Raw genomic sequence first — 26904 nt, 5'->3', positions numbered from 1 at the left:
GGATACAGACCTTTGAAGAATATAACAATAATCATACAGACACTTACATTCATAAAGTAGCAGAAAGTATTCTAAGAACTAAGCCAACACAGGAATGGCAAAAAATAGATGCTGCCTATGGGGTAACTGCAACTATGGATACAGACAATAGGCAAGAGGGGGTTGAAATTCATTGGAGAAAACTGGTAAAGTAACCAAGATATTGGAAGCAAATAACTAGAGAGGGAAATGTAACAGAATGGGAAGTCACCAAGAATTTATTTGGACTGCAAATTAGAGAATGCCTTCCCTATCAAGGATTGATATCAGAGTATATGCAAAGAGAAAGAAATGGGGGGGGGGGCTTTCTAAACGTAAGACCAGCACTGCTAGAATTTTTAGTAGAATCTAGAACAAAAGCTGCCATTAAACCTGGAATAATTAGTACAGCATAAAAAAGTTGCATGATAACTATAAGAGTCAATCAGAGGAGGTTAGAAAGGATTGGGAAGAGAGATTGGATGAGCAAGTCACAAAGAGACAAGGGGGGATATACGTACATCTCTCAAACATGCAACAAAATTTAGAAGACGTAGGATTTTTGCTTGGAAATATATAAATAGATATTTTTATAAACCCAAATAGACTCCACAGAATTTTTCCTCAGGCAGACAGCACATGTTGGAGGTGTGATGGGGAAGAAAGAGGTAACTGGGAACATATTTTCTGGGAGTGTAATGAGTTGGCTGACATTAACAATTCCCTGCAGACTGCTCCGTCAGAGACGCTGGGTGAGTAAATTGGTGTAACTATGGAAATATTTTTTTCTGAGCTAGGATACAGAACCAGAATTGCCTAGACATAGTAAAGCCTTGCCGAGTCTAATTATGGTAGCTCCAAAAAAGCAATCACTTGTTGTATCTTTCGGCTTTTCCCGGTTAGGGCTCGCCACAGCGGAACTCCGGTCTGCTAATGATTGGCAGTAGATTTTTACGTACCGAGTTGCCAGCCCTGATGCACAACCTTTAACGAAAGTATGCCCATTCACACATGTCTCCACACAGAAGACGCTTTAGCTGAGAATCAAACAGGACAACGTCATACTGTGAGGCGACAACGCTACCGCAGCACCACCACAATCACTACAAAATGAAAATCAAAGTCTAAACTAACTGTACTAGAAGTAGTGAATACAGTAACAGAGATAAAACAACTGGAACTGAGATCTTTGGAGAAGGGTTGGAGCAAATTACACAGGAAAAAACAGGAATTGTGGGAACAATATATACATGGGAGGAATGACGTTTAAAAGAAGTCAGGACTTGAATGAACTATGTAATGTCTGACAGACGACTTGGTAGATTATAAGTGATGTGAGAAATAAGTCAGAAAATATATATTTAAATAACAAAACTGCTTTTAAGAAAATGTCTATTACATATGCCTGCATATGACATAAATGTGAATTTCATAAAACTTACATAGAAAAATCATATAAAATATTTGAAAATATTCTGATAGCTGAAATTTGAAGCTTGGTCATGTGGACTTTAAAGCTTTTTATATGTTGTATGTTATTAGATTCAGTAAGACTACCTGAAATAACTTGTTTCATAAGTCAAGGCTGAAACATGAGTGTTTTGATGCTAAATCAGTACCATCCATTTTGAAAGAAGTGAAACAGATTTTTTAATATGTTTAAACTTGGGAAGGGAGAATGGGATTTGAATTGAACACCACAACTTTTGAATACAGTATAGACTGCAAATATTTTTTGACTCCATAGAAATAGGAAAATATCCTCTTCAACCTCAGTAATGTACATATTTTATGAAGTAGTTTAATCAGCTGAAGGATTTTTAAATATTTTGATATTTGACACATTAAGAGGGTTACAGAAATTTGAGACATAGACACTTGCACTTTAAAAAAAAAATTCAGAGCTTTTTGTTACAGCTATAAAATATCTGTGTGTTTTGACATGATAAATACATATGTACATTAATTTCTCTTTTGTATTACAGCTAAGTATGCTGACCCACGGTAGTGGTGCTGCGGTAGCGTTGGCGCCTCACAGCAAGACATTGTCCCGTTCGATTCTCAGCTAGAGCGTCTTCTGTGTGAAGACATGCGTGAATGGGCGTGCCTTCATTGAAGGTTGTGCATCAGGGCTGGTAACTCGGCACTTAAAAATCCACTACCAAGCATTAGCAGACCGGAGTTCCGCTGTGGCGACCCCTAACTGGGATAAGCCGAAAGACAAAACATTACAGCTAAGTATGCTAAGATTTTCTGTCTCCTGTAAGTTTACAGATGTCTTTGTCTCTTCATGTCCAAGTCTGTTATACTTATTTATTTAGGATTCTAGTTATAACAATGTTGAATGAGTAAATAATTTAGGAATATTTAATGGGTAATGTGTACTACTGCTACATAAAAAAGATACATAACATACTACTTGTTGGATTACTTAAGACTTGTGAGTAATAGAAGAGGATTATTAAACTTTTATGCAGTAACGAGGGAATAGTTTTAAATGGCAAAATATATAACTTAAATTAATAGTCTCATTATTTTGACAGATATATATGATATTATTTTAATTATCTGTAAGTCATGTCAGAGTTTAGCTAGTTTTTTTGATGAATTTTTAGGTATTGGCAGGCAGAGCAACAGTATAGTAGTTTGGCTATTCAATAGGCAAACGAGCAACTTTGATATTAATGGTAGATTGTGTTTTATTAGCAATATATACAGTTACAGTTGTAGACTTGTCTTTGTTTTTGTTATTTTTGAGTTTTAGTTGTTTAATAAGTAAAAAGGAAGAATTCAAAAAAATCTGGAATGTTAAGATAGTGTCATGTGTCTTATATATAATTAAATGAATATGGTGGATAAATGTGTCATATTATCTTTTAAAATAAATCTTTTTAAATACATACTAAAGGTAGTTACAGTCTATGATCTATTAATATAAATGGATTAAATAATGGCAACCAAAGGAAACCATTAACAAGATATCTACAATTAAATAAAGAAGACATTATATTCTTGCAAGTGACTCACTTGATATATATAAAATATATGATATTTAAATAGCTTAGTTTATGAAATCTTATCATCTGCCTCTTTAAAAAAAAAAGAGGAGAGGAACTGCTATACTTTGGAGAAAATCCATTGTAATGCCCAAGGTCACGGAATCCATTAATGATCCCAAAGGAATGTCTACATTTGTAATAATTAAATATAATGGCAAACTCTATACACCACCTAATTGTACTGGATCCCTTGAATAGCTGCAAGAGTGGCTAAAGATCACTTATACTTGCTACAAAGTCATTGGAAGAGTAGTTTAATTTTAGCAGGGGATTTTAACTGCATATCTAGTACAGAACATACAAGTGAACAGAAGAAAGCTAAAATTCTGGCATAAGCTAAAGCACTAAATAGCTGGATTAGTAATAATAATTTAGTTGATTTACTAGTAAAAGCAGAAGACAAGTCAATATTCTTCACTCATTATTCATATGTGCATGGGATGCAAACTAGAATTGATAGGATTTATGCCTCTATAGATTTATTATGTGAATTACTTTAAAACTATTCCTTGTCATTTATCTGATCATAATCCACTAAGTACATAATGCACTAAGTATTAATATAGTAATGAATACAAACAAATTTCATTTTTAAAGAATATTTTTATCTTTGAATGATAATGGCCAGGTTAGTAAAGTCATACTCTGGGTCTCCAGATAGAATGTGAAGATGGGTTAGAAATAAAATGAAAGAGTGAGATAAAGTGGTCTTAGAAATACAAGATGAAATACACAAAGTGAGGTCTGAACAACAAACAAAGAAACTGGCTAATACTGAGGTCATTAAAAATTAATGACAAAATATGAAACAGTTTAAATTCATACAGTGGGATAGCTTTAGATAAAATTGCATAGTTATGTGATGACTTAAAAAATCTACATAGATTAGCTAATAGAAATAAGATGCTGAGCAAAAAAGGCATAAATCAATAACGTCCAAAATCCTCACAATAAGCTTACTTGATACAGAGGAAATGCTTAATATTTAAAAAAAAAAACATGAGGCTCTTAATAAATATAAAAATAATAATCCTCATGATTACAAAACTAACAATAATTTAAAGAAAATAAATATCTTTGTTGAATAAGCCTATTACCCTGAAAGTAATTAAATAAGCTTTAAAAAGGTAAAAATGGTAAAGCTCGCAAGATTAGATAGTTTAAGTATGGACTTGTATAGTCTATTTCCCTTAAAAATTTTAGAATTACTGATTGACATTTTCAGGATAATTCAGAATGACAAATAATTCCTCCCTCGTGGAAATTTTCATAATCTCATATAGACCTATTTCATTATTAAATATAGAAAAAATACTTGTTTCCATTTTCACCACAAGATTAAGAGCTATAGCAGATAATAACAAAGAAAAAACAGGATTTACAGTCAAGAGATTAACATATGACAATATAAAAAGGTTCACTTTCTTTATTTTGTACCCCTAGGTAAATTTTGTTTATAGTCACAAAGTTAGCGTTGGTCTCAACATACATTTAGACATATAAACATGCATACATTTAAACAAACATCTTCAAAAATAATTTACACTCAGATAATTTCACAAAAAATACCAACTATTTACCTCCTATATTGCACATCTCTATTTAATAGCTGTTAAAATACAACCATTATACCCATCTGTTCTACATTTCAAAACACATACTTTCAATGGAATGAAAAGTTGAAATTCAGCATGTAACAAATGCAGATTATGTCTTAAAATTAAACACATTTATTATTAATCTGAGCCATAGCTGCTGGAATAAAAATATTCTTATACTGATATGTTTTACACATTGGAAACAGATATCTCTTTCAGATGAAAGAAGCTAAAATTCAACATGTAAAGGATATAAAACATCCTTTAAAACTGAACCAGTTATCTTTTCCAACCATCTAACAAATAATGACTTAATGTTCAACTGTTGTCCACCAATCAACTTACTAGACCATTTCACAATTTGGTTCAACATATTCCTACTTTTCATAGACAAATGTACATACCATGCTGCCAAAGAAAATGATAAAACGGACTCAATAAAGCATGACAAAATATATATGTGTAAATGGGACAATGTTGTCAGGCAAAACCATTTTTGATGTCCCTTTCTACACAAGGCTTCACAATTTTCCTCAAAATTCAATTTTAAATCTATGATTGTTCAAGACATTTATAAGATTGTACACATTCAACTATCTGACCCAAGTGTTACATCATGTGTATGTGGATGTCTTCTGAATTCAATCATCATATATTTAGTTTTTAACATATTTAGCTGAAGATCAGACTTATCACACCATTTAATAAAATCACTAACAATTGGAACATGACTGGTCTCTCTGTTTTTAAGCTGACAGATTACAATACCATCATCTGCACATTTCAGAATATGGTTCTATTTTCATACATACTCCTACAATTATTTGTGTAAAGAATAGACAAAAAGGGCTGAAAGCACATATCCTTGTGGAGCTCCAGTTGAAGAAAAAAACTTGATCAGACAAAAGTCTATTTACTCTTACTCTTTGTGTTCTATTCATCAAAAAATCTAAAATCCAGCCCATAAGATTATTACTCAGATCGAACTGTTCTTGCAGCCTACCAATTAAAACGTGGTTGAATCATACTAAAAGCAAATGAAAAATCACCAACCAAAAGACTGGTTGGTATGTGACCCATTATTTTCCAAGTGTTTTAAGTTAAGCAATTTAATTGTTGCATCCTCTATACCTCTACATGGCCTATAAGCAAACTGCTTAGGATTAAGCACATGCAGAGTCTTCTTTAAAATGTCTGACTTAATCAACCTTTCAAAAGTTTTCATTACAAATGAAGTAAGAGCTACCAGTCTAAAATCATTAAGACTTTTTGGACATTTAAATTTAAGAAACAGAACTACCACAGCATATTTCCATACCTTAGGTACACGCTGTGTCTGTAGGAACTTAGTAAAAATGTAGTGAAATACAGAACTTAATTCTCTTGCACAATTTTTAAGTACATGACCACAAAGATTATCAGGTCCACCAATTTTCCTTATTTTTATTGAAAGAAATGCTTTTTCTACCTCTTTTTAATCTATACTAAAATACTGATTATCTACAAGTTTTTGCTTCAAGTTATATATGTTACTACTAAAATCAAAAATATCAAAATGATTAAAAAAGAGATTAAGAGTGTTAGCAAAATCAAAATCTGTATCCCAACCATCTAGGGTGATCTGGGCTTTTATTCTTTGACTTCTGAATACCTGCTATAGTTTTCATACTAGACCATACCAATCCAGGATTTGCAGCCGTTTTGCTTTTCAAATTTCTGTTTTCAACTCCTTAGCAGCTGCATGCGACTCAGACATTTCTCTCGCCCTAAAAACTTTTTTCTTTTTCTTTATAATAAACTTAACAAATGTATCTACCCATGGTTTATTATTCTTGCTTACACAGCACAATCATATCTCTAGAAAAGGCAATATATGAGCATGTTACATCAACAAAATTGTCCAAATCATCACCACAAGATTGTTTAAACATGTCTTAATCAGTATTGATAATGATTTATTTATTGATGTTTTTGGAGTACCATTTATTTTCATTAAAATCACCCAATATAAAGTTTGGCACTTCAGGTTGAATCATCTGCAATTTTTGTACTACTCCAAAAATAGTATTTGCAGCAGAGGTAGCATTTCTGTAAACACAATATCAACTCTTCATTCCAGGTGTGTACATCCTTTATCTGTGCTTTCTCTCTCTTTCAAACTGTTTTGAATATAGGTAATAGTTTGTTTTATATATAGGGAATTGTTGAACACAATTATGATCCACCAAACCCAGTGGAGGTAATGGAAGTGCTTTATAAGTGCCTTTTATTGACCCATAACAAAGATCTAAAGTCTTATCTCACCTATTTGGGCAAGAAACATTTTGCTAAAATTTTGCAAGTATCTTTTTAAGGGAAACAATTAAAATCACCCAATATAAAGTTTGGCACTTCAGGTTGAATCATCTGCAATTTTTGTACTACTCCAAAAATAGTACTCGCAGCAGAGGTAGCATTTGATTTCGGGTGAACATATAATACTGTTATGAAAAGTGGAAATTCATGTGGCAGGTAAAAGGGACATAACAATACTGGCAGAAGCTCAACATCTGGTGTACAAATGCTTTGTCTAACACTCACCGAGTTACAATATCATTTGTTAAAATATAAACCTACCTCACTTCCTTGAGGTTTCCTCATTATTTCAGTCCTTTGAACCAAATGAAATGGTACTCCAAAAACATCAATAAATAAATCATTATCATGGTCATGCTCTGTAAAACATGTTTCCATAAAGTCCATAATACAACAGTCTCTAAAATTTTTCTGGTAATGACCATTCCCCTGAAGTTCATCTACTTTGTTTCTCAGAGACTGAACATTTCCCATAATCATTAAAGGCAAAGGAATTCAATTAAACTGCTGTTTCTTTAGGAGCAATCTAACACCTCCTCTTTTACCTTGCTTCTTTTTGTTGTTCCTCATCACACTGCCAGTCTCATTAGCATGTCTCAAGGTATTATTTAGTAACCATGGTACAAAAACTATTCTACAAACTGCACTCGCACATTTCAATTTCATTCAATTTCAGCAAATAGGGAATCAGAATGACACAATCGACTTTTCACAAATAACAAATTCAAAGGTGACATTTCAGAACCTCACCAAAGAAGAAAGGAAAGTGTTGTTTTATTTAGCCAACGACAAAAATAACAGGGTCATGAAATCTGACATGGGGGGGGGGGGGTTGGTGATAATGACACACACAGATTATGTCTCTAGGATGTTTAACATACTTAATGACCCCGCCACTTGTCAGAGTTTCCATCAATGAAGCAAACAAAGCTTACTCTAGGATAGATTATTTTCTACTGGATGCTCTGTTTCAGGGATCTATTAATCATTTAGACCTGAAATTTTTGACAGTGAAAAATCCTGTAATCCTTCAAATGTTCAGTATTCCAAAGACACACAAAGATCACCATGATCCACCCTTTAGACCGACTGTCACAGCTAGGGGATCCAAGAAGGAGACCCTGGCAGCATGGGTGGACAAGGGTGTCATTTGTGTTGTCATGGAGACCAAACATATACTGAGGGATTCTTGGCATTGTTTAGAAAGATTGAAAATATTTCAAAAGGATAAGAACTGTTCATTTTTAATGATTTATGTTGTTAATTTGTATTCTGTGATTCCTCACACAGAAGGTTTAGAGATGTTTCAGGAAAGTTTAATGAAAAGTAACAGGGTGAACAAGGACAAGATAGTGTTTCTCACAGAGATGTTGGAGATGGTCCTTAAAAATAATTTTGTGGGTTTTGAAGGTGAATTACTCCATCAAATATCAGAAGTGGCAATGAGTGTGAAATGTGCCCCAGTTTATGCCAACCTTGTATTACTCGAATGGGAAAGGAAGTTCATCTTCCAATCACCATATAGCAACAGAATTAAGTCTTACAATTGATTTTTGGATGCTATACTCATCCTATGGAAAGGGAATGAGAAGGAGGCAGAGGTTTTTGTGGAATATTTAAATTCCACTACAACTTTCTTTAGATTTACAAGTAAATGGAAAGCGGAAGAAATAGAATTTTTAGATATACTCCTAACAAAAAGTAATGAGATGGAGGAACTTAACAGTACCATCTTTAGGAAACAAACATATTCGAACACCCTGCTCCATTTCAACAGTTTTCACCTCTTCCATCAAAGGAAGAGCATCATACAGGGCCAGATGGTAAGATTATCCTGTTTAGTAAGTAGTGACATCATTTTTGACAACAAATTGTACAATTTGATAGGACTTTATTGAAAGGGGTTACCTTTTACAACTTCTAGTAAAAATTAAATGGGAAATAAAGATCAAGAGAGAGACAGTTTCACCCCGATTTTGAAAATGACTGAATGTCAAATGTAGACCACAGTTGGAGATAAGAGGGGGGGGGGTTGATGGTACTGAGATACAATAGTCAATCAACTGTTATAGGTACAATTTTGAATAATTGTTGGAATATATGTATTGAACATGGAACAAGGGAAAAGTTAGGTCAAAAACCACAAATAGTGTTTAGTCAGGGTACGAACATCAAGAATATTATTGAGGGACCCTTAAAAAGTGGACTAAACACAAGATATAGATCAGTTATGAGCAAATGTGGTACCTGTAGGTACTGTACGTTCATTAATGATGGACCTTGTGTGACAGTCATTATACGTTTTCTATGAAATGTCCTGGGAGATGCAACTGCACCTCCCAAATGTTGGTCTATCTTGCCACATGTACGTCTTGCCCTGCATTTTTTGTTGGGAAGACAACACATAGGTTGAGGGACAGGACAGGCGAGCATATTAGGTCCATCAAAAAGAAAGATTTACACAATGCTCTCTACATTCACAGCACCAAATGTACAAACTTTAGGAGATTCATCTTTTGTAATTGACAGGGTGCTGACAAATGATAGGGGGGGGTAATGTTAATCTGGAAGTGGAAGTAAGAGAGGCAAAATGGCAGTTGAGGCTGAATGTCACCACACTTCCAGGTTTGAATGACAGCATTTCACAAGTACCGATCTTAAAAAAGAGAGCTAACCAAATTTAGGTTTCCAAAACAGGAACAATAATTAAGGTTACCACAACAGGATATGAAGAGTTGTGTAAAAAATTGGGGTCTAAATTTTATACAAATTTATACAATATGGTTAAAAAGTCTTATTTTTATTGTCTACTGTTATTTGACAAGGTGTGTGTGTTTTTTTAAATAATTAGGGGAAAGTGTTGATTGGTTACATGTGATACTTTGAATGTGTATTAAGTGGAGCAAGTGGTTTGTTTAAAATGACTTTGAAGAAGCCTATGTAAAGAAAGGTGAAAGCGCTTAGTCATTTCTTTGTATTAAAACAGTATTTTGTTTTACTTGTGGCTGTGATCGTTTTTTATCTTTACAGTTTTGTACATTGTTTCTTGCCTGTTGGCAGTTGAGAAGTTTCATCTAATATAAACACTGGATGACACTGAAGTGACACTAGCTATTTATTTTTTTATTTAGCCTTTGTTAATTGAGTTAGTCCCACTAGGGTAGCAACCACCCAAATGAATACCTATCCAAGGTGGTATTTACACTGTTAGGGGGAATTTGGCCACAGCATCAGGAAACTTCCCCTACTCACCATTGTTGTGAGTGGGACCAATTTTGGAGGAGCATTTCCTGTTTCCATTCCAGGCAGATGGTAAGAGAAGGAGGTGATGAACTGGTTGAAGAAATGAAAGAGAAAGCAAATATCTAGACCAGAAAATGTGTGCAGGATTCTGAGGAAATGTTAAAAAAAAAAAGCTGTTTGATGGAGATGAGTCACAAATGATGGATGTATAATTAAAACCCTCCAGTCAGGAAGCTTGTGGGATGATTTACTTAAAGAAATGGTGGTGCAGAGCGAGCCAGAAAATGAAGGAGGGATTTTCAATACGAAAAACCACAGAATAAATAAAATAAACCTGTCTTTTTTGGAGAACATATAAATTATCATTCAGAAATAGGCTTATTTGACAAATTTGACACTGACAGGAAAAATAGCATACTTAGCACATGTATTTATGCTGCCAACAGTACTTGTAAAGGAATTACTACAGATACTGTTTTCATTTATATGGTGTTCTAAACACTGCAAAAAGAGCGTTTTTGTATGCAAACAAAAAAGGAAGAGGTTTAGGGTTAATTAACCCAGTGGTATATGCTGATTCATTAAATTTGTACAGTGTTAAAGTGGATAAATGAAAAAATGTAAAACTGTGCAAATATAAGTATGACAAATGCCGGGGTTATTGTAAAAAAAACAACAAAACATAAAGAGTGTACAAATGAAGAAATAAAATGTTACAAAGAAAAAATATTTTTGTGGAAAATAAAAATTGATTATACAGAAAAAGATAGAATAATATGGTATAAGAATGTAATGATACAACCTTATTATGTAAAGCCATGGGAAAATCTAACAGATGAAAAAAAATAAAGCTATAAAAACAAGAAGCAAATGTTGCAATTAGGAAGTAGAATATCTCTATTTTTGTCGGTAAATAAAAATATGCCACATAAAAAGAAAAGTAACAGAACATGTTTACATTGTGAAGAAAAAAAACTACAGGATATGGTTTTGAAATGTAAAGAGTAAAAAAGTTATGGAGAAACTGTAAAGCTATCAAGCATGAATATAATTAAATATGGATATTATAATAATAAGAATAGATAAAAAGTTATTTTATTGTATATGGGTTATATGGAATGAAAGAATAAATGAAATTATGTTTAATGGTAAATGGATTTCTGCAGCAATATTAAGTAAAATCAGATGGTGGTTATAAAAAAAAGGAGTGGGGGTCTAAAAGGGATGAAAATTTAGTATAATTGTAAAGGAAATTATGAATATGTGTAAACAGATATACATTTTTACATAGGTAAATAATTGTAAATATGTAAATAGCTTGTAAATAAAAGTGATTTATGTATACAAATAAAGGACCCCTACTCTTTTTGATAGGTGCCATGGGATCTTTTACATCCACCTGAGCTATCCCCAACTCAAGCAGACGGGGTCTTGGTTTAACATCTCATCTGAGGGACAACATACTCAGGAGTGCAGCACCCCCCTTATGATGTAATCAGTCCACCTGGTGTGGGAACAGAACCCTACAGCCTTCTACAGCAAAGACGAGTGTACTACCAGTTGTGCCACTGACACTGACATTTAACCAGTTACTGAAATGAATTATCTTTGCTTTGTTAGCCAGGCATCACTCAAGGAGAACACAGAATTCCACTCAGGATCAGTGTCTTACCTGCATTTGTAACATGCATGGAAAGTTTGGTCATATCTCTGCATGTCCCTCAGGTTTTTATGTCTCAAGTTTACTCCTACATGAACCACTACAATGACACAAAGTCACATTTGCCAGGGGATAGGGTACTTAGCCCTTTTAACTTCAAACAACTTTGCCCTACAAGACAACTCACTGTAACCCTCTCCTTGTCCAGCCTTGTGAGTGATGGGTTGGTGTACCTGACAGCAATCACTAATCATTAAAACATTTGTACTGTTGCTGGGGTTCAGAATGGGAGATTTGGAGTGTTTTTACTCTAGGTGACTCTTTACAGTAAGTATGCAGGAGGTGAATGAGTACCTGGAATTTTGCTGAGGCTTAATATTCTTATTTCTCGAAGGATTTGGGGTGATTTTTTTATAACCTCAGTGTAAGACATTTTTGTGAGATTAGTGAAGGATTGTGGTGGAGGTGTATGAAGCCCACGGGAATATTTTGGTGAAGAGGGAAGCCTTGATGATAATTAGGTATTTACCTCTCAAAGACAGAATTATTATCAGTGACTGTACATTCATTATCTGTAAGCAGAAGGTAGGCTGTACACTGTCTTAGGAGACCTAGTGCTAAAAGGCTGGCAACAGTATCAGGCTGACCTTCTATGTTGTCCAGTACTTAGGTGCTCAGGGAAGTACAATAAATGAAGCAGATGGTGCAAGTAATTATGGCGAAAAGGTGCATTCAAGCAGCAATTGCTAGATGTACTTGTTAAAGCAGGACAATGTGAATTGGTGTTGATACTGGGGGGGGCCTAAATATACCTATTTGGAGAGACAGAACAGGATATGAGGACTGCCTAGGCCCACATGGGTGGGGCAACAGGAATAAAATAGGAAAGACCATTCTGGACTTCTACCTGGCAAATGGCTTGACAGTGACCAACATATGGTTCAAAAAGAGAGACACATTCACAAGATCACATACAGGAGTGGCCAACATGCAACTCAGGTAGATGTCCTCCTAGTAAGGAAAGGATATTGAGGTAGAATCAGCTATTGCAAAGATATCCCCAGTGAAACAGTCGTCCCACAGCATAAACCACTGGGTGCCACAGTTAGTTGCAAGCAGTGGTCAGAAAAAGGCTCCAAAATCAACAGAGCCCAGGCTGAAGACCTGGAAGTTGACTGGAAAGAAAGCACAACAATATAAGGAATTACTCAGGGCTCTAGCACTGCAAGAAGAACATGAAATAGGTGGAGATGAAGAAGAATGGCAGCGCCTCCAAACAGCAAGTGTGAGGGGTACAGAGCAGTTATGCAGCTGAGCCAGGTATGGAAATAAGGCACATAAGGAAAGCTGGTGGTAGAACGCAGAAGTCTGGGAAGTTATCACAAAAAAAGGAGTGCAAGAAAAAGTGGAAGGCAGAACAGAGAGACCTGGGTAAGAAGGAACAGTGGTTCGCTAGCTAAGAGAGCAAAGAACAAGGCATGAGTGGCACTATACTAACTTTTGAAAAGTAAGTCAGTACATGTTGCAAAGAAAGTCTTATCAGGTTGCAAGGTAAAGACAGAAAGAAACAAAATAGTCATCCAACACCCTTCATAAGGGATGCCAGCAGCAAACTCCTCACCAAAACACATTGCATCAAAGGCAGATGGAAAACGTACTTAAAGTAGCTTCAGAATGAAGAAAACCCCACAGAAGCTGTACTGCCCCAAACACAGCCTACAATCACAGAACAGGAGGAGCCCAACCTAGAAGAAGTAATAACAGCATTAAGGAAAATGAAGTCAGGGAAAGCAGCAGGCTCAGATGAGGTCACGGCAGATATGATCAAGATGTTGGGTGAGTTACAATAATTAATAAAGAGTTGAAGAAATTTATCTGAGGGGGGGAAAGGGCAAGAGTTAAGTGGAACAAGTTGATTCTCCCAATAGAACAAGGTGGTTTAGGTTTAACTGATTTGAAGAGATATTTTAGAGCTACACAGTTAAGGCTCATATATATATAACAAAAGCATAGAATTATAATTCAAAGTGGAACGGGAGGATGAGGAAGAGGCTGAGGGGACAGGGAGGTGTTCAAGAAACAATGAGTGGGATTTTGGTTGCAGATCCTTAAGGAGAATAACAACCATCCTGTAGAATATTATATTCATGTAGCAGCATAAACTAGCCTAAGAACCAAGCCAACATAAGAATGGAAAAGTATATTATGCCAGTAGGAATTACTGCAAGCAGAGGTACACAGAACAGGCAAAAGAATGGTGGAATTTACTTAAGAGTACTGGCAAGAAAGCCAATGCATTGGAAACAAATAATATAAGGAAAGGTAATAGAATAGGAAAAGGCCAAAAAAAACATCTGGACTACAGGCTAGAGGCTGCCTTCCCTACCAAGGACTGATATCAGAGTACAGGCAAAGAGATATGGATAGGGGAACCTTAAGTTAAACATCTACTCTGGTGGAGTTTTTAGTCAAATCTTGAACAGAAGCTCCTGTTACAAAATATAGAGATAACTGGTAGGCCATATAAATACTGCATGATAATTACAGGAACCAATCAGATGAGTTCAGAAAAGATTTGAAAGAGAAATTAGATATGCAATTCACAAAGAAACAATGAAAGGAAACAATGTACAGGTCCCAAATACACAACAAAGTCCAGAAGGTTTAGTATTTTTGCTTGAAGGTATTTGCATAAGTATTTTTACACCAAGAATTTGTCATGAAGCACATAACAAATGTTGAAGGTGCGAAGGGGAAGGACGTACATTTTGGGAGGGTAATGAGTTGGCATTGCTTAAAAATTCCATATAGAGTACTCGGTCAGAAAAGATGGTTGAGAAAAATGGCTGTAACTAAGGAAATTATTCTTCTGAGATGGGATACAGAATGTGAACTGCCAAGACGTAGTAAGGTCTTGTTACGTTTAATTCTGATGGCTGCAAAAAAGCAATTACTAGAAAATGGAAAGGTCTAAGCCAACTGCCTTTGAAGTACTGAATATAGTAACAGAGATAAAAATAAGAAGAGGGGTCTGTAGAAAAGGGGGGTACACATTATATACAAACAAATGGAAACAGTACGTATAGAACAATATATAAAAACAAATGGAAACAGTATGTATAGAACAATATATAAAAACAAATGGAAACAGTACGTATAGAACAATATATAAAACAAATGGAAACAGTATGTATAGAACAATATATAAAAACAAATGGAAACAGTACGTATAGAACAATATATAAAACAAATGGAAACAGTACGTATAGAACAATATATAAAAACAAATGGAAACAGTACGTACAGAACAATATATAAAAACAAATGGAAACAGTACGTATAGAACAATATATAAAACAAATGGAAACAGTACGTATAGAACAATATATAAAAACAAATGGAAACAGTACGTATAGAACAATATATAAAAACAAATGGAAACAGTACGTATAGAACAATATATAAAAACAAATGGAAACAGTACGTATAGAACAATATATAAAACAAATGGAAACAGTACGTATAGAACAATATATAAAAACAAATGGAAACAGTACATACAGAACAATATATAAAAACAAATGGAAACAGTACATATAGAACAATATATAAAAACAAATGGAAACAGTACGTATAGAACAATATATAAAAACAAATGGAAACAGTACGTATAGAATAATATATAAAAACAAATGGAAACAGTATGTATAGAATAATATATAAAAACAAATGGAAACAGTATGTATAGAATAATATATAAAAACAAATGGAAACAGTACGTATAGAATAATGTTCAGGAGGAGGAGTGAGCTTTAAGGAAAGGCCAGAAGTGAGCAAATTATGTAATGCTGGACTGACAGTTACAAAGAAAGAAAATATGTATGTGATGTATAATGTATGTAAAAAATGGAAAAATGTTAAAACGGTTTGTCTTCTTTTCTGTTAATGTATGTTTGCCTATGTCTTAAGTGATAACTTAATAAAGGTGTTTAAAATGTTGCATGATTTAAGGGAGAAATGCTCCTGAGGGTCCTCTTAGCAGTATGGAGACAGATGCATATCCCACATGACATAAGAATAAGCAGTTAATCAGTGTACAAGAACAAAGGGGGCACCCACAACTGTGGACAGTACAGTGCTATCAAATTACAGTCACACTGAATGAATGCTCTGGTGAGGGTGACTGACAAATGGATGCATGAGGAAGTGAGTACAGACCAAGAAAAGGAAAGAAAAGATTTACATCACATCATGAGATACAACACAACATCCCTGATGTTTGCAGTGAGACAGATGTGAGAAAAAGAAGAAAGAAGAGTCAGAAAAAGTTCTATATTTACTTGGAAAAAAAATAAGGAAAGGTTCAAAAAAATAATCTGATTCTACTACAAGTGTTGTTCATCCCCAGAAAAACAGACAGAATTAGTGCAGGTTATGTACAATGGTGCAACAACACAGTACAAACAATGTTTGGATTCACACAGTGGTTCCCAGTGGGAGTGGGTATGCGTCAGGGTTCAGCTGAGCCTACTGCTGTTCATACTGGTGATGAACAACATTAGCACATAGGTCGGAGGGGACAGATCAACAAAGTTGTTGTATGCACACCACGTGGCATTACAGGCAGACTCTAAACAAGGTTTTCAGCAAAGGATAGTGAAATGGAAAACAAAACTTACAGCAGACGGGATGAAGGCTGGTACAGATAAGACAGCTGTAAGGTCAACAAATGGGATGAAATTACAAGAAGCTGAGAACTGAGATGGAAGGGAAAATAGTGGAGTAGTTAACAGTTTCAAGTATCTGGGAGGGATGTTCTGAATGAAGAGATCAAAGCTAGAATCAGACGGGCTGCAGCCAAGTGGCACAGAATGTGACACGTAGTGTGTGACAGACGAATGACAAAGTCACTGAAAGGTAAAGTGTACAAAACAATGATGCAACCAGTACTACCGTATGGTACCTGGGTAATGAAGGCAGAGCAGTTGAGGAAACTAGAGCGGATGGAGACGAAGTCCCTCAGATGGGCATTAGAATGCACACTGTGGGACAAACAAAGAAGTGAGGACATAACAGCAGACGCCACAGTAGCTCTAAGTGCAGAGGAGGTCAAAGAGAACATATTATATTGGTTTGGGCACATGTGCAGGAAAGCAGTAGGCAATCTGGAAAAGAAGACTTGGGACAGACAGGAAGACAATATACAGGAAATGAAGGTATCTAGGAATGGATGGATTGTGTTTGGGACAACCCGCATCAGTCAGGAGTGTTAGAGAAGGTTGGAGAGTAGCACTGAATTGTAAGAAATGGTGAGAGTTGACACAACACCCAAGCCCATGTAGAAAAATGAAAATAACGGGGTTGATACTGATGATGATGATGACGGTGTGTATAAAACAAATATAGATAACTATCTCCAGTGAATGGTGGTCTTGTTGGCAGATTTTAAAAGTAAGAAGGAAAAAAGATACTAACATTTCTAGTTACTGCACTATGCACTAAACAGGCAGGATATGAAAGAGACAGTAACTCAAGCCTTAGTAGTCTAAATGGAGGGGTCTTCTAGTTTATCTTCTAAAGCTCTCTAGTATGAGCAGACAAGATGCGAATGGGAGGGTCTTCCAAAGACAGTTTACACCAAGGGCAGGCAACTGAACAGCAACACCGGTCTGATGGGTGGGCATTCAGTATTCTGCATCTATGGAATACAACAGATAAACAAAAGGACTTCAAATAGCTTAAAAAGGGAGTTCACAAATGATACTTTGGTACTTAGTGGGAACAATAATGAAAGATGAGAGGGAGAGAATTTTGTGGTCAAATTAACATAACTGGCAGGCCACAACAGAAACACTGGCTTTAAAACACAAGAACAGGGTGCGAACATGCATGACATTTTCAGCCAGAGTTTGTAACAGAATGAAATAATGCAATTATAATGAAAATGCTTCAGAAACAGTCCCAGCAACAAAAATATTAAATCAAAGTGCAATACAGTTTTTCACTTTCCTGGAGAAGAATTCTCACTTTAGGTATAAAATATATCCACAGCAGTGTTCAAAATTGCAAGTGAAAACTTTTTTTTTTACTTTCTTGGTGTGCAAACACTCAAATAAATCCTTGTCAATTTGTCTTTGGTACTATGTAGGTTTTAACATACTGGATGGAATCAGAGCTGTTTAAATGTTAATTTAAGGTTTGATGTGCAATAAAAAAAACTAAATGCTTGTTCTTCTTTCGGCTTTTCCCAGATAGGGGTCGCCACAACGGAACTCCGGTCCGCTAATGATTGGCAGTAGATTTCTACTGTGCCGAGGGTGCCAGCTCGACACCCAAACTTCAACGAAGGCATGCCCATTCAGGAATGTATTTTGAATGCCACTCCACTGTGGGGAGGACATACAGACAGAAGGCGCTCAAGCCATATTAAAATTAACAAAGCAAGGAGAGGACTGGTAAGTCTTAAAGCATCTGAAAAAGAAAACATTCATTATCTCGACACTCACTGGGCATAAGGCAGAGAAACTAATCTTAATTGGAGTGCCCGCCCATCAAAGACAGACACACACACACACACACACACACACACACACACACACACCTCCCCACCACACGACCCACATATATGTGGACAATTTGACAGCATGGTAGTGTACCTGGGAGGGACATGCTGGTGGATCCAGTTGTGGTACCCAGATGGAGGCGAGGGTGAGAAACAGAGAACTAATATGGGATGGTTAGGAGATGTGCTTTCCCTTGTAGGCAGCCACGCCCTCAGGCTACACTTCACGGCTCATCCAGCTTACATATAAGAGTTGTATTAGTACAGGGATAGAGCTTAGGCCGATAGAAAATCCCTCACTGACTGTATCTCACCTGCCTGTCCTATCCCACTGTACAGTGTTGGTAGGAACAGCTCCTAGAAAAATGCTATGGAACTGGGGACTTTGTGTGCAGGTGTTCACCTTGTAAGGAGATGCTCAATGTCTGGGTCAGACCAGAGAGCTTGCAATGGCTACAGAAAGCAATCATGAAGGTTCCACATGTCAATGGTAGAATGAAGGAAAAAAGAAACTTCCGAAGGTGAAGCAGTAATAATTCAAGTTTATACTCAATTTCGAATGGAGTCTCTTCTTAACTCTTACTCTGCACTACTGAATGGAGTATTTTACCTCCAACTGACTGTTCATCTTCAATAGCCTGGTCCTTACAAGATGGTGTTGAGTCAAGCCAGACCCTTTCCCTGGATTAATCCAGAAATGAAGACAAACAAGTCCTAAAGTGACAAACTGTGAAATATATGTACAGGAAATAAGCCAGTGCAGGTGGTGTAGAATAATAAAGCCCTGAATATGGTACAGGTGACCCGAGTTCAAATACCTGCTCATGCTCTTGATGTGGAGGTAGGGAGAACGGCTGGGCCCATCCTTGGGCAGAGGAATACTGCATTCAGCCTGCACACACTGCCGCTGTCTCTCAGACGTTCGGTAAAGGAGTGGCCGTGATGCAGCAATTAGGCCATTTAAATATTCAGGCAAGCAATTAACACCTAATCTGCTTTATTACTATTAAATACTAAATATAAAGGTCAGTTTGCTTCTTACCTATATCGCCACTTCAAAATTTAAGAACACAAAAAGAAGAATGAAATAAACAGACTTGCAACACGAGAAAAATAAATAATGCAAGGCTTTTTTGATCTGCCTTTCAACCTGTGTATGCCAAGTATAAAATCAGAAATTAAATCCGCAAAATCTAGTAAAGTAACACACCTTACAACTGTCGTGGTCTCAGACACAAAAAATTTGAATTGCAAAAGAACATCTGTAAAATGTAAACCAGCTAATCTAACAAGTAGTTAATAAATAATTAACTAATAAATGCATATTCACTGAAAAACATTAAAGATGCTTACATGATCTCAGTTACAGCTAAATTTATAAAACAAATAAATAAAAACCTTCCAGAACAGCTTATCCACCACTCTGGAAATCCTCAACTTAATTCTTTCTACTGCTAAGTAAGGCGGTCTGTGACTGCTTTTATCTAAAATGTCTTGCTTCTAGCCTGAGGAACAAAAATGTGACAAAATGAGTTCATACCGTCCAGCACTGTAAGTGCCTAATGATTAACTGACATGGTCAGTCTGCATTGCTTCCAATGCTGTCAATTTTACCAGCAGTAAAGGCATCACACAATGGGATTCCTGCTACCACTAAACTTACTTCACCCCTTTGTATGCCCGGACTACAGTTTGCAGTGCTGCCACATACTCACATTCCGGAAGTAATAAATAGAACACTGTACTGGCAGAATAGAATAACAGTCGTCTGCTCGCGCTGCACAGCATAGTACCCATCAGCAGTAAACGCATCCCAGAATGGGATTCCTGCTACCACTAAACTTACTTCACCCCTTTGTATGCCTGGACTACAGTCTGCAGTGCTGCCACATACTCACATTCCAGCAGTAATAAATACAACAGCGTATTGGCAGAATACAATAACAGTCATCTGCTCGCGCTTCACAGCATCATACTCACCAGCAGAATAGGCATCACAGAATGGGATTCCTGCTACCACTAAACTTATTTCACCCCTTTGTATGCCTGGACAACAGTCTGCAGTGCTGCCACATACTCACATTCCGGCAGTAATAAATACAACACCGTACTGGCAGAATACAATAACAATCATCTGCTCGTGCTGCACAGCATCGTACCCACCAGCAGTAAAGGCATCACAGAATGGGATTCCTGCTACCACTAAACTTACTTCACCCCTTTGTATGCCTGGACTACAGTCTGCAGTGCTGCCACATACTCACATTCCAGCAGTAATAAATACAACACCGTACTGGCAGAATACAATAACAGTCATCTGCTCGCGCTGCACAGCATCGTACCCACCAGCAGTAAAGGCATCACAGAATGGGATTCCTGCTACCACTAAACTTACTTCACCCCTTTGTATGCCTGGACTACAGTCTGCAGTGCTGCCACATACTCACATTCCGGCAGTAATAAATACAACACCGTACTGGCAGAATACAATAACAGTCATCTGCTCGCGCTGCACAGCATCGTACTCACCAGCAGTAAAGGCATCACAGAATGGGATTCCTGCTACCACTAAACTTACTTCACCCCTTTGTATGCCTGGACTACAGTCTGCAGTGCTGCCACATACTCACATTCCGGCAGTTGTTTTGCACTGAGAGGGTCTGTGGTCTGTACTGTAGTGGCAGAACAGGTAGCTTACATCCTTCTAGGTTGGGAACTGCTGATTGAGGGCTCAGTGTCTGTTATTCTAAAAGTGTATTAATTCTGGTTTAAGCACTTGGGCTTTCAGGCCAGTTATTTTACATTAAGAGGGTTCGTGGTCTGCACTATTGTGGGAGGAGAGGCTGGACTCTGCCCTTCTGAGCTGGGAATTTCTGGTTAAATGCTTATACTGCATGCATATCTGAACTGCTTCTTACTGAAGTTGGTGTGCCTTGTTTGCTGTGGCATAGACTGGATTTGGGCCTGCTGGATCTAGCTTTGTTTGTGTAACTTGAGCACTAATCCAGGCATTCTCTAAAGTATTCAATTGTATTTATTACTGCTTGGTAGTAACTTGATTAAAGTGTAGCTATCATTCTAAGTCTTTTGGATTAAGCACTTGGGCTTCAGACCAGTTGTTTTACATTAGGAAGGTTTGAGGCATGCACTGTGGTGGCAGGACAGGTAGCTTTCATCCTTCTAAGTTGGGAACTGCTGATTGAGAGCCCACTGTCTGTTATTCTTAAAGTGTATTAGTACTGGTTTAAGCACTTGGGCTTCAGGCCAGTTATTTTACATTAAGAATGTTCGTGGTCTGCACTCTTGTGGGAGAAGAGGCTGGACTCTGCCCTTCTGAGCTGGGAATTTCTGGTTAAAGGTTTATAGTGCCTGAATATTTGAACTGTATCTTACTGAAATTGGTACACCTTGTTTGCTGTAGCATAGACTAGATCCAGGCCTGCTGAATCTAGCTTTGTTTATATGCTTGTTGTTTGTTTGCTTGTTATTTCCCTGGAACGCTAATTCCACCTAATACGCGGCTTCTCAGTGCTTCCGTGGATCACTAGTGATATCTGCATTGCTTACTGTACTTATTTCCTTGTTTCACATGAAAGAAATTTACTGTTTGTCAATTTTCCATTTAAGTTACCTGTAACACATTGCACTTAAGTTACCTGGCACTTGCTCGCTAAAGCAATTATATAAGTCAGCACTAAAAATTAAAAGCACTACACCCTCACTCCCCACTGGCCCTTGTTTTCAATTATTAAGGAATTCCCAATATTATTCTAGCATGTCCAAAGGTCAGTTGTCAATCTCCTCTCCGGTCCAGCTGGTGAATCTGGGAATCTTGAGGCAATGTTACAACTGCCTCATGTACACAGACAACCCTCTCCTCCTCCCAACAAATCCCAACACATGTGAGAGATGCAACCATATAGCCAAACTGGAGGCTAAGCTCTCTCAACTCAGTACTGGCATAACCAGTCAGGAGGAGAAGGAAACCACACTCACTACAATTCCAGTCTCACATAGACCTACCACGACAGCAAACCAAACACATAATCACACAAAAACATACTCAGAGGCTCTAAATAAAGATCTGCCTAAGCAGCAGAGACCTCCAAAGCAGACACCCAAGCACCGCTACCCCAAAACAAAACACGTGCAACAAATATCTCACAAAGCCAGTGTGCCGAACAGTCACAGCCCTTAAGACTAAACAACACACCTGATACACTTGTAATAGGTGACTCTATCTTCAGGCACACTGACGTCCCGCTCACCAGGCTGAACAAGGAGAGGGTCACGGTGAGCAGCCTGTCGGGCGCTAGGATCCACCACATAACACAAGCACTCAGGTCACTCCAAGGCAAGTACAAATATGACTGTCATTGTCCATGCTGGTGTGAATGACCTGAGACGTACCTCCCTGGACTACATGAAAAGAGACATAAAGGAGCTCTCTGAGCATGTAGCCCAGGCCGGTGTGACCCTGACCTTGAGTAGCATCTTACCCTCACCAAGAATGATGCCACAATATGAAGACAAGATGATCAATTTCAACAACTGGCTTAAGTACTGGTGACACTCAAAGGGGATCCAATGCCTGTCAGCTTGGGATAATATGCTCGACAAGCCACGATGCTTCGCTAGGGACGGCTTATACCTGTCACCCCTGGGCTTTCGGATATTGGCAAAGGCTCTTGCTACCCCCATAGTGCCTTTTTTAGGCACGGTTCAAAAGACAAATCCACCTCCATAGGTATCACAAGGGATAAGAAACTAAGAGTAATGCTACTCAACGCCAGAAGTCTAAACCTCAAGATGCATGCACTCGAAACTCTCCTTAGCATGGAGAACATCGATATCTGTGCAGTAACAGAAACCTGGTTCAGGGCTCCCGAGAGCACCCCAGCACTACCAGGTTATACCTCATACCATGCATTTCAGCCCCAAAACTTGGACCGAACCACAAAAGGAGGGGGAGTATCGATATTCATCAAAGATACCCACACTTCCAGGTTGGTGGCAAAGCACGAAGCATCAGAGACTACCCATGTGCAACTAACAGTGGGTAAAACTGCCTTCCAGTTTATAGCCTGCTACAGACCACCCTCCCAAACCCAGGAACCCCACTCGGCCTTTCTGAGAACACTGGAAAATATGAAGGTCTCTCCAAACACCATTATATTGGGCGACTTCAACTACCCAAACATAGACTGGGAGCATTACTCTAGCTCCAACACCCTAGCCCAAAGGTTCCTAGAATTTATAAACTCAAATGCTATGGAACAACTTGTTACCACTCCCACAAGAGGGGAAAACATACTGGACCTGATCATCACCAACATGGGGACTCTATGCTCCAGACCAGAAGTGTATCCCTCACTGGTAAGATCAGACCATAAACTAATCTCACTGGATATTCACATCCCGACCCCACCCCCTGCCCAGAAAACCACAGTGAAAAACTTCTCTAAAGCAAATTTCACACTCCTCAAAACCGAGGTGGAATCCTTCAAAGTCCCCGGACATGTGGAAAATACGGCCCAGACCGCAGAATCCTTTATAAACGCATTCTATGTACACCTTCAGGAATGCATGGATCATGCGATCCCAAATAAAACCAAGACCCAATCCTCCAAAGGCAGACGTCCTGTCTGGTGGACCCCAGCCATAAACAAACTATACAATAGAAGGTGGAAGCTACTAAATGATAGAGCAAAATCCCAAAAAGGGAAGGCATCACTGATCAGTATTAGCAAAAAACTACGGGCACTCCTAAAATTGTCTAAGGCCAGCTTCGAGAGAAAAATTGCACAGGACACTAAGGAAAATCACAAGGCTTTCTTTAGTTATGTTAGGAACCTGGGTGGTAATTCCCAGATATGCTCAGAATTAGTCCAAAATGACAAAAATACACTGAACCCACAGACATTGCCAACATCCTAGCTGACAGGTTCAGCGCAAACTTCTCCCTCCCACCAAAGGGCAAATATCTATCCCAGCAGAGTGCTGCCCCTCTCACATCTCAGATGCTCTGGTACGGGCCGCCCTCTCCAAAGCAAAGAACACAGCATCAATCGCACCAGACGGTGTCCCGGGCTGCGTCCTACATGAACTCCAAGAAGAGCTAAACCCAAACATAAAACTACTGTTCAATCTCAGCCTTACTACAGGATATGTGCCCAAAGAGTGGCATACAGCAACAGTGGTCCCTCTCCATAAAGGTGGTGCCTCAACAGATCCTGGAAACTATCGCCCCATAAGCCTGACTAGCTTGGTCTGCAAAGCTATGGAAAGGATCATCATGGACCTCATAAATAAAGATATTGGGAACATACAGACACTGGATCCTACCCAGTTCGGCTTTGTTAAGGGCAGATCCTGCCTCTTAAACCTGGTTGATTTCTTTGAAACAGTCACCAAGGCCATTGATGAGGGGAAGGTGGTCCACACAGCCTACCTGGACCTCGCAAAAGCCTTCGATACAATACCCCACTCGGGCATTATAGATAAGCTCACCAGCTTAAATATAAACCCTTATGTCACTAGATGGATTGCAAACTGGCTCAAGGACAGAACCCACATGGTTAGAATTGCTGGAGCCATGTCAGACTCGAAACCAGTTACAAGTGGTGTCCCACAAGGCTCAGTCCTGGGACCTCTCTTGTTCGGTACATATTTCTCAGAGGTACAGGCCAACACGGAAGGAATGTGGCTGACCAAGTTCGCAGATGACTGCAAACTGGGTGCCATAATCGACTCTCCAGCCGACACAAGCATCCTCCAAAAGGGCCTCATAGAAACAGACAACTGGTGCCAGAGCCATGGCCTCAAGCTAAATGCCAAAAAGTGTATAGTCATCCCCTTTGGCAAAAACAAAGTGCCCACAAATTACCACATAGGTGGCAACACATTAAGTACAGAAGAAGTAATTAGGGACCTGGGCACCCAAGTTGATAGCAATCTCTCATTTGACAACCACGTGGCCAAAGTGGTTAGAAAAACATTTTATATAGCCCACCTAATCATGAAGGGATTCACATCTAGATCAGGGAAGGTCATCGTGCCTCTTTACTCATCCCTCATCAGGCCCATAATTGAGTACAATGCCCCTTTTGGGATGTACCTTACCAGACACCTGCAGCAACTGGAAAGACCCCAAAAGTACCTCACCAAGAGGATCAAAGGGCTCAAACAGATGCCATATGCTGCCCGGTTAAAGAAACTCCAGCTCTACTCAGTGGCATACCGCCTGTTCAGAGGCGATCTGTGCCTGACGTATAAAGCCATGTCCAACCTGGAATTAATGGACATGCTGCACCTCAGAAAATCCAAATCCCATTGAGCTACGCTCGAGAGACTTGAACCTCAGCACTGAAATAAATAGGACATGCTGGAGGGACAGATTCATAACCCAGAGGCTCCCTTCACTCTGGAATAAAATCCCAGTCCAGGTTAGGCAGAGTCCCTCATTGACTCTCTTCAAGAGGAATCTTGATGAGTGGATGGGAGATCGTAGGTTTACCCCGTGTATCACTTCTGTGTCACTGTTAGACAGAGGCACAGTATACTAACCTCGAAAAAGGGCATAGCAAAATAAATTTAAAATGGGTGGCAAAAGCCAAACACATTCTGGCTAGGCTTATAAATGCCCTAGGGCAGATAGCCTAGTATGAACCTATGAACCTATGAACAACACCGTACTGGCAGAATACAATAACAGTCATCTGCTCGCGCTGCACAGCATCGTACTCACCAGCAGTAAACGCATCACAGAATGGGATTCCTGCTACCACTAAACTTACTTACCCCCTTTCTATGCCTGGATTACAGTCTGCAGTGCTGCCACATACTCACATTCCGGCAGTAATAAATACAACACCGTACTGGCAGAATACAATAACAGTCATCTGCTCGCGCTGCACAGCATCGTACCCACCAGCAGTAAAGGCATCACAGAATGGGATTCCTGCTACCACTAAACTTACTTCACCCCTTTGTATGCCTGGACTACAGTCTGCAGTGCTGCCATATACTCACATACCAGCAGTAATAAATACAACACCGTACTGACAGAATACAATAACAGTCGTCTGCTCGCGCTGCACAGCATTGTACCCACCAGCAGTAAACGCATCCCAGAATGGGATTCCTGCTACCACTAAACTTACTTCACCCCTTTGTATGCCTGGACTACAGTCTGCAGTGCTGCCACATACTCACATTCCGGCAGTAATAAATACAGCACCGTACTGGCAGAATACAATAACAGTCATCTGCTCGCGCTGCACAGCATCGTACCCACCAGCAGTAAAGGCATCACAGAATGGGATACCAGCTACCACTAAACATACTTCACCCCTTTGTATGCCTGGACTACAGTCTGCAGTGCTGCCACATACTCACATTCCGGCAGTA

General features: G+C 38.3%; 1 protein-coding gene across 1 annotated transcript in view; it reads right to left on the bottom strand.

The window, feature by feature from the left end:
* Positions 1-26904, bottom strand: part of LOC122790513 (solute carrier family 12 member 6-like) — a 1559275-nt gene that overhangs the window by 116753 nt on the left and 1415618 nt on the right. The window lies entirely within an intron of this gene.

The sequence above is a fragment of the Protopterus annectens genome, chromosome 16.part0 (genome assembly GCF_019279795.1).
Source record: "Protopterus annectens isolate FY-2018-M chromosome 16.part0, PAN1.0, whole genome shotgun sequence".
Taxonomy (NCBI): Eukaryota; Metazoa; Chordata; order Ceratodontiformes; family Protopteridae; genus Protopterus; species Protopterus annectens.
This window is presented reverse-complemented; position numbering and strand designations above follow the sequence as displayed.